The 8,786-nt window shown below is 54.7% G+C and overlaps 1 protein-coding gene across 4 annotated transcripts in view; it reads right to left on the reverse strand.

Moving 5' to 3' along the window:
* B3GAT1 (beta-1,3-glucuronyltransferase 1) overlaps nt 1-8,584 on the reverse strand; it is a 34,608-nt gene extending 26,024 nt beyond the window's left edge. For all 4 annotated transcript variants that reach the window (XM_032201768.1, XM_032201767.1, XM_032201766.1 and 1 more), the window contains exon 1: nt 8,214-8,584. The gene's annotated coding sequence lies outside the window, so the exon portion shown is untranslated. The remainder of the gene's footprint in view (nt 1-8,213) is intronic.
* Between the last annotated feature and the right edge of the window lie 202 nt (nt 8,585-8,786).

The raw sequence follows: 8,786 nt of genomic DNA on the forward strand, positions 1-8,786 counted from the left end.
GCAATCCTTTCCTGACCACAGCACCTCTTCACACAGTGAGGTGACAATCCCAGCCCCAAGGCCATTTACTCCTCCACAAAGGGCATTAAACCGGCAGCTCCCCCTCCCGCAGCCCTTTGGGCTTTATTTATAGACAGGCACCTTCTACTGCTGGCTTCGCTTCTCCCTGAGGCTGGTCTGCCAGGCTGAAGGCAGAGATAGCATCAACACCCCCCGGATGCAGACAGCTCCACCTGGATGCCAAGGATTCATCCTGGAGCACTTTTGTTCATGGTCCCACCTGCCAGGCCCCTTCCCAGTCCTCCTGGCCGAGCACTGGCTGCTTGCACCCAGAGAAATCCAGAGCTGAAGGAACTCAGAACTTCCCACAACCAAGGTAAACGTGACTTCAGATCCAGACACCCAAGAATGAGCTGAATTCTGGTCAAATTGCTTCCCAAACTCTTAAATAATCTCCTGAATCTCACTGTTCGTCCCCAGCTGGCACAGAGAAGCCCAGCAGCATCCCTCCCCTGCCCCAACACCCTACAGCCCACCCTCACCACTCAGACCCCACTGCAGCTTTTCAGTGCTCTAAATTTTAGCACTTGTGATCCTTTTCTGGTAAAACTCATGCCAGAAAGGATGCTCATCTACCTGAAGAAGAGAAATAAGTGCTTCCAAACCTCACAGAAGGCACCGCAGGAGCTCATTGTAAATGAGCATGTTAGAGGTGAGCTTTGTGGATGGGCTACAGGAAAGGTCACCAGAAGAATTATTCACCAGCAGTGACTTCTGTAGCTCCGTAACCAGCTGCCGTTCACCCAGGTGTGTCACAGCCCACCTGAATAAACCCCTGCGTGTCCCTCCAGCCCCACATCACCCAGCCAAACCCAGGCTCTGCTGGGGCACCGCATCCCTGAGGCTACTGCAGAAGGTGAGGACGGGAAGAGGGGACAGTTCTGGTATCTCAGCAAGGCACACAGGCTGGCAGCCTCTCCAGGATGGCAGGCTTGTGCCAGATTAGACTTCTCTCTCCCAAATTAGAAGCAAAACGTGCCACTAGAAAGTCAGGTGGAAGCTGCCTCTCAGGGAAGTAAGAGGCTGCCTCTCAGCACCGCTGCATGAAGCAGCATCTCAAAGCATCCTGCTGATCTGAGCGTGGCGACTGCCTCCCAAAAAAAAACCAAAGCTCCCAGGGTCCTGCCTTGCTGCCCCAGACCTGCCTGCTTGCCCTGGCAGGTTGCTGACCCCACCATAAACTAGGATTTCATCCCAGCACCATTCCCTTCCCCTTCCCAAGCCCCTCAAGAAGGCAGCTGAATTAAACATTGCGCTGTGTTTATGTATTTCTTACACACCACAACTATTTTCCTGCCTCAGCCGCAGCACCTGGGCTGGGCAGCAGTATATATGGACTGTGAGACACAAAACAACACAGCAGGCACCTCTCTGCATGAATCACGCAGGTTTTAGCGTCCCCACCTCACCCCTGCACAGCCCTGGGGGGCTCTGAGCAGGCAGCAAGCCCCAGCTCAGCACCGCACTGACCGTACCCTGTAAATCTTCGCTCCCTCCTCCAGGGACCCAGCCCATTCCTCTGGCTGCCTCTCAGCCACCAGCATGTGCATCTATTATTCAGGAGAAATATCGGCTTATTTGTCAGCCAAAAGAGGCTCCTGGTACCACACCCAGTCTCTAGCGAAATTCCTCCTGCAAAGCTGCTCTTTTCTCGGCGTGGACACAACCAGGGAGGAGCGCGGTGCTGCTCTCCCACCTGCGTCCCTCCGGAGGGTTTTACGGCTTTGTTACGGTGAGGGACAGGAGTTAACAACCCTGTCAGGCCGCTCCCTCATCATCTGGTTAATGTACCTCGTTAATGGCCGCGGCACAGCTCACCTCCTGTACACTCCACAAACTCCAACCTTTCCCTTGGGCTTGCGGATCCCGTGCCCGCGGGGCTGGGGGGGTTGCAGAGCACGAGCCAGAAGCACTGCGGGGCCACCGGTGTCTCAGCACAGCTCCAGATTTACTCTCCGTGCCACGGGCTATGGGATTCAGGTGGAATAATCATAGATCACCTAGCCCGGTCCCGTGTGGCCAGAGTGATGCCGGCCCCCACAGGGCCACCTGTGTTAAGAGAAACGCCTCGGTACACATTCCTTCCCTAGCTTCAGAAGCTGTAAAACAGATGGGCAAACAAAGCAAGAAATCCACAGAGTTCAGCCAGAACGCCTCAGCACCCAGGGTATTTATAGAGCAGCCCAGGGGGAGGCAGCCCAGCACCCACGGCACTGTCACTTTGTGTTTCTCCGCGAGAGGCCACGGTGCTCTGCTCCCGGGCAGCATCATGCGTGCAGCTCGCTCTGCACCCTCTCCCCCACGCATCTGCAGCCAGACCCACTTCTTCACAGCATCACACGAAAGCGTCGTAGCCTTTGCTTTGCAGCACTGGGGCGAGGCAGGAGCATGGGGTATTCAAAGCGACAACTTCGCCGAAGTGGGATCCTTCTCCTACCAGTGGTGATAGGAGTTTTATAGGCTTTTTATTCACCGAGAGCTGGAGTGGGCCCCGACTCGTGCTGGCATTATGTTATCATAATGCTGGAAGTATTATAAATGCTTAGCGTGCCAGACAAATCCTGGAGCAGGCTTCCAAATCCCCTCAAAATCCCCACTTGCCTCTCTACATTCATCCATTCGTGAAATCCAGAGCAGAGCCTCGGCATCCATCCCTTTGCTTTTGGTCTCCATCCAGCTGAATGGAAGGTGAGGGGGAACGGGCAGAGTCAAGGTATTTCTTCTGGATTAGCCTTCTTTTTCCTTTCAGGTGCCAAATCCGAGGAAGAGATCGTGTGAGGGTGTTTAAGAACAGCAGCCAGCAAAGCAGCCAAGACGACTCCCGTGCCCCTGTCTCCTACCACAAAGCAAAGCGCGTCTCATTCTCCGTGAGGGCTGCCCCCATAATCCCTGTGAGCTGCAGCACTGGAGGACCCGGGGTCCTGTCCCACCTCCACGATGAGGATGAGGCTGGAGGAGAGGAGCTGGCTGGGAGGAGATCTTTGTGCTGCAATCATCGATATCGAGCTCCAGATGAAGGTCAGATGAGGGCTGCACTGGCCCTGCAGTGCCCAAGTGCAGGGCCATGGTGGGACACATCCACCCCTGCCTTCTGCTGTGCTGTAGATGTAGATCCCCACAGCCAGGCTAGATTCCTTTTGCAATCAATGGGAGAATTAATTTGGCTTATTTTAGGTGCATGCCTCCAGAGGAGGTGAGCTGCACCTTGGAAATGCCCACTTCTCTTCACTACCCAGCTGAACCGACACGAGCAGACATCTGCATCTTCAATGCCCTTAAGCAAAGCGATTCCCACCTTTCCAGCAGGGAGGTAGGCTTTGTTCTCTGCGGCACAGCTTTCAGTTCCCTATCCACTGGGCTTTGACGGGGTTCCCAGATGGCTGACAGTGCAGAAGAGCAAATTTTTCTGACAACCCAGCCCACCAGTCTAGACTGCACGAGGCACGAATGGAAGGAGAGAGGCTGAACACTCCTCTCCACGCTGCACAAACTGTGAAGCAGCTGTTGGTATTTCAGGGAGGATAACCAGACTCCAGCAGACACCAAGGAAGGAACTCGGGGATCAACTGAGATCTGTGTGCAGTGGGCTCTGCAGTGCGTGCGCGTCTCTGCACCAGCCCAGAGCTGAATGGAGAGAATTCGCCATCGTGATGCGAAGCTGTAAATCCCCTCCCCAGAGGCCTCGGAGTTGGGGGGCTTTCAGGCATTTCGGAAGCTTGTCCCACTCTAATTGGCAGCATTTCTTCCCTGGACTGCCCTAGCTCTGCCAGCAGGGTCACTGCATGACCACAGGGCAGCCACCTTGCCCGTGTCAGCATCCAGCCACCCTTCAGACATTTCCTCTGCCCGTCCCGTACTTACACGCTATGCTTCAGTGCAGACTGGATACACGCAGCACAGGGACCCTGGAGCAGCAAGGCACGTCTCAGGAGCTTACAAGAAATAGCACTCCGGGGCAGTGTGCTGCTGGAGCTGGGCCAGCAGTGACCAATGCATTAACACGCTGCTGCTGCTGCATCGCCGGCTCGCAGCAGCACCAGCAGCACAGGAAGCCTTGCCCAGAAACGAAGCTCTTGTCCCATCTTGAGGAAAATAGCTCTGATCCAGGCAGGAAGGAGATCTTGAGCGTTTCCTATTTATTCTGCTGTCGCTGCCAAGAATATCACGCTGTGTTCCCCATGGATCATCTGGGTAGCGGAGCTGGAGGGATTGCTGAGGTAGCGCTGCAGCTGGCGGATCGCTTGGAGGCTGCGTGGCACCAGGCAGGACAGGGCACTTCTCTGACAGACACGCAGCGTGTGCCTCTGCCCGCAGCTGTACGAGGGGAAGAACATACCCGTCTGTGCAAAGGCCAGGATGGAAAATACAGGTGTGCAAAGCTGCACGTGTGAGTGTGCTCCAGGCCCCGTACCGTGCCCGTAAGGTATAATTTAGGAGTTATTTGATGAGCCTGTGAACAACACGCCTTGACAAGAGCCACTTGTACAACTAAAGTGTCTACAGACAGACAGGGTGAAGTACAGGATGGGGACTAACATGCCCACATTTGTGGGACAAAGCCATGAGCACTGCAGTCAGCGGCAGCTCACAGTTCTTTCCTCAAGCTCCCAGTGCCCCAGGTCCCCGGAGGTGTGCAGTCCCCATCAGAAAATGGAGGAGGATATAGTCGATCGTGAGCAATACACGGTGTTACTTGGAGCACCTGGGGGTTCCACGTGTCTAGATCAAGACATTAAGATTAATTATGGGGCACATCCTGTGATCTCCACTCAGCAAAGCCCTTATTAGCTGAATCCAGCCCTGATGTCCACTCACCACTCCAAACACAAACAGTTGGGGTTGACAGGAGAAAAAGGGAGACTCTGTCAATGGCACTGCTTCCAGAATATGCTCTGGGGAGGAATGAAGCCACAGCAAATTCACCCCCAGCCATTTACCCAAACAAAAACTACAGTTGGAGTCTGCCTAACTTGTCAAAGCTGCTGCATGGCACTTTACAATGGAGAGCTGTAAAAAAAGTGCAGGGTAAGAAAGCCCCACAGAGGGCAACAGCCCCGGAGAAAGATGCCGGCCAAGGTCTGCTCCGTGCCCACAAGGCAGAGACCTTGCTGGTAAGCCCATACAAAAAGCAGCCTTGGAACCAAAGCAGCCTCTTGCACTGCTCACCCCTGCAAGACAAAATGCACAGTGATATAAAAAAGGCCAGGATTCTCCCTACGGATTCCCATCTGCCTGCTGGATTTTGTTTGAAGAGGAAAAAAATTCCCTTTGCACAACTTTATCGAGCTGACAGAAGTGAAGCAAGGGCAGGAGAGAGCAGAGGCACTGCAAAAGGCAAGTCTCCAAGAAACACTAAAAAAAGAACCGCAACATTTGCCCTGATGTCCCTTAAAAGACAGTTCTTTTCATTTCCCAAGGCTTCTGCTGTTTCAACATGAGGGTGCTGGGAAAGATTAAAAGGGCAGGCGCACGGCTTTCCTTTCAGAAGGCATTATTTTGACATTGAGCAGCCAGCTTTGCACAAGGGCAATGTGTGCTCACACTTCGTCACTGAAGGTTTCTTGGTCAGCTAAGGCCAGATAACGGCGTTACAGCAGATATTTGCTACAAGGAAGCACTCGGTGCATGTGCTAATCTGCAAGGCCCTGCACAACGGAGGTGCTTGCGGCTCCTCTCGCCTCTGTGGGCACACGGTCGCAAAGCCTGAAAGGCATGGGAGCAACCTGCAGGTCAAGGGAATAAATCCAGGCAGCTCTGCAGCTGGCCAGGGCTCTGCCATCCTGCCTTGATGGGACAAAGCCACAGGAGAGCAGGACGGCAGAGCCCAGAGGCACTGCATCATGCCTGGGACATGCAGGACGGCATTCAGCCCCCGCTCTGAGCCACCTCCATGGGTTGGGAAACTCTGGGATGCCAATGAACACATGTCAAAGTTCTCCCCCTGTTTTCCGTGCCACCACGTGCATGTGCAGGGAGGCCTTTTCTTGGATGGCCTCTTGCTCTGCTGTCTTAGAAGTGACACCGGATTTGCACCCCGTCTTCTGTGCCCTCGTGGGGTGAGCCCGGCTCCGAGGAGCCAGCTCTCATTAGGGCTGTTCCTGCGCTGCTAACGACTCCGAGTTCAGAGGGCTTCTTTGCCAGAGAAGCTGCCAGCTTCACCAGGAACGCCTTTGGGGGGAGGCAGGGAGGGATTTATAACTCAGCCGCATGAAATGGGAAAGTACTCCCAGCCAACGGCACTGAGCTCGCTTCTTTCCTCTCTTTCCTACACCCAGGCATATTCAAGCAGGAAAATACAATTATTGCCACCTTCCCCCCAAAACAGCATCCACTGTCCTGCTGGCTTTGGCCATTTCCAAGGCCAATATCACAGAAATAACCCTTCTGGGAGAAATATCCTTCTTTTTCCCCATCTGATCCCCCAGTCCCTTCTTCCTCAGTGCTTGGAAGTTGACACAGAGAAGGGTCTATACACAGAAAGAAGTTATTTTACCTTTTTTTTCCTAGCACCTCCATTTTCTCACACCTTTTCCATCCCACTTGCAGGTTACCCAAGCGATCCCAACCACTGCAATCTTCGAGCCAAACCTCGGCCAATTCAGCCCCATCGGAGATGTGTGTGCAGAGCAGGACGAGCCACACAGATGAGATCCACTGCAGTGTCTTAAGACACTTTCCTCACACAAGCAAGGGTTACTCACAAAACAAAGGATGGCAGAGGCTCCACCGTACATTTACAGAGCCCTTTTCCTGTATTTAGGTGCACGCACACACGGGCAGCCTCCCTCACTGACACGAGTTGGTGGCACCTCACCAAAACTGGTCCAAAAGGTCCAGATATAGCTGTGTGATGGGTGTCTCCTCGGGTCTGTAACAAACGCTGGGCCCTGAGCTTCTCGGATGTGTATAGGAGCTCCTAAGTCGACTGACGGCACATCAGAGCTCCTGACTTTCTGCCCTGTGCACATAAGCACTTCTGTGACACGTCACTGGAGAAGCATCCAAGGCTAATGCTGCCGAGCCCCGTGCCAAGCTGAAGACCCATCAAGAAGTCCTCAAAGGCAAGAGAGGGAGTGGGTAGCCGAGGGACAGCACACAGCAAGGGGCATTGCGGCAGCGAGACCCTGCCAGGGATACTGGGGGGCTCCAACCAAGGCTTGGACTCGCTGGGATGGAGTGGCAATAGGCTCCACAGCTGTAAACATCAGGACCTCCTCTGCATGTTCCCAAACAACAACGGGGCTGAGCCACCTCCCAGGACTACCTGAAGTTGTGCCTTCTGGTCTGACTGAGAGAAATCAGGGCTTTCAGGGTCACAGACCCAGGAACTGTCAAAGAGAGGCCCAGCAGGGAAAAGGAAAGCAGCATTTGAGGCCAGCTTCACTGATCACTATGGACTTTCTCCCCCCTAATCACTATTTTTCATCCCCATCCACTCCCACAGCATAGCGTGACACCGAGATCGCTCTTCAGCAGGCAAAGCATCTCTCAGCCATCTCCTCTTCCTCCAGAAGACAGCACTCGCAGAGCTTTTCCCTTTAAGCAGCCTCAAAGTTGGCTCTCGCCACTGCTGGCACAAATGAAAGGGATTTCAGTTCCCCCTCCTCCTAAAGCCCTTCTCTTTCTGTTGCAAAGAAAAGGCAGAGGAAGACCACGGGAAGAGAAAAGCAACTCTCCCGGTCGCATCTCACCTCCCTCCCATCGTTCAGCACGGACACATGGGGGGCTGGGAGGGCACAGGACCATCACCGTCCCCACGCAGCTTTTTGGGGAGCCACACCAAGCCCACGAGGGGAGCCCCAGAGCAGCTGCAGGTCTGGGAGGGCACGGCTGGGAGCACAGAGCTCCTGGAGGCGAGACATGGGCATATTTCCCCACAACCCAGCCAGCCTTCCCCCAGGCAAAGAGGCTTGGCATCCTACGGCACCCAGCCTGGGGAAGGGGGCAAAGTGATCTCCAGCACCGCAGCCCCCCGGAGCCATTCTGCAGCCTTTGAACACGCCGGGAGGGGTAGGAAAATTGCTTCGAGTCGTTCCTGCTTTCTCCCACTCCCTGCCCGCTGCAGGCACACGCACACACACCCAGCCCTGTGCATAAAGGATCTCTGTCCTGCTCTGCTCAGCCATGCAATGTCTGCAAGAGGCGAGAGTTACCTTATTCCCACAGCCCGAACCGCCTTCTCTCTCCATCGTGGCCGGGAAGCTGCTCCCATTCATGCTTTAATCCCTGGGAACAGAGGCACGATTCAAAGCAGCTGTTCACCCACTGGAGTGGGCTCCCCCCAGCAACCTCCTCCTCCTTCTCTCCTCCCTTTTTCCTCGTTTGTTGGGTCCGGATTTTTTTTTATTTTTTTTTAATGTATTCTTTCTTAATCCAGGCGGCGACCGAGACACTCCTTCATCTCATCTCTGCCTCCCCGTTCCACTCTCAAAGAAATAGCAGGGCAGAGCTCCTTCCTCCTCCGCGGACCTACAGTTCCCAGGTCTGCCTTTCTGCAGCGTGGCGTTAGGGGAGAGAAAGAGAGTGAAAGAGGGAGGGAGGGCGAGCGGGAGGGAGGGAGGGAGCGTGCAAACAGGGAGGAGGAGGAGGAGGAGGCCAACGGGGTGCGGGAGGAAGGAGCCAGAGCGTGGCTGACTGCTTTGTATCCAGAGCAGTGCCGCCAGCCCCTTCCCTCCCCCCCAGCAGCGGAGGACCTGCGCTGCTAATGGTCTGTACCAATTTATTCC

The sequence above is a fragment of the Aythya fuligula genome, chromosome 22 (assembly GCF_009819795.1).
Source record: "Aythya fuligula isolate bAytFul2 chromosome 22, bAytFul2.pri, whole genome shotgun sequence".
NCBI lineage: Eukaryota > Metazoa > Chordata > Aves > Anseriformes > Anatidae > Aythya > Aythya fuligula.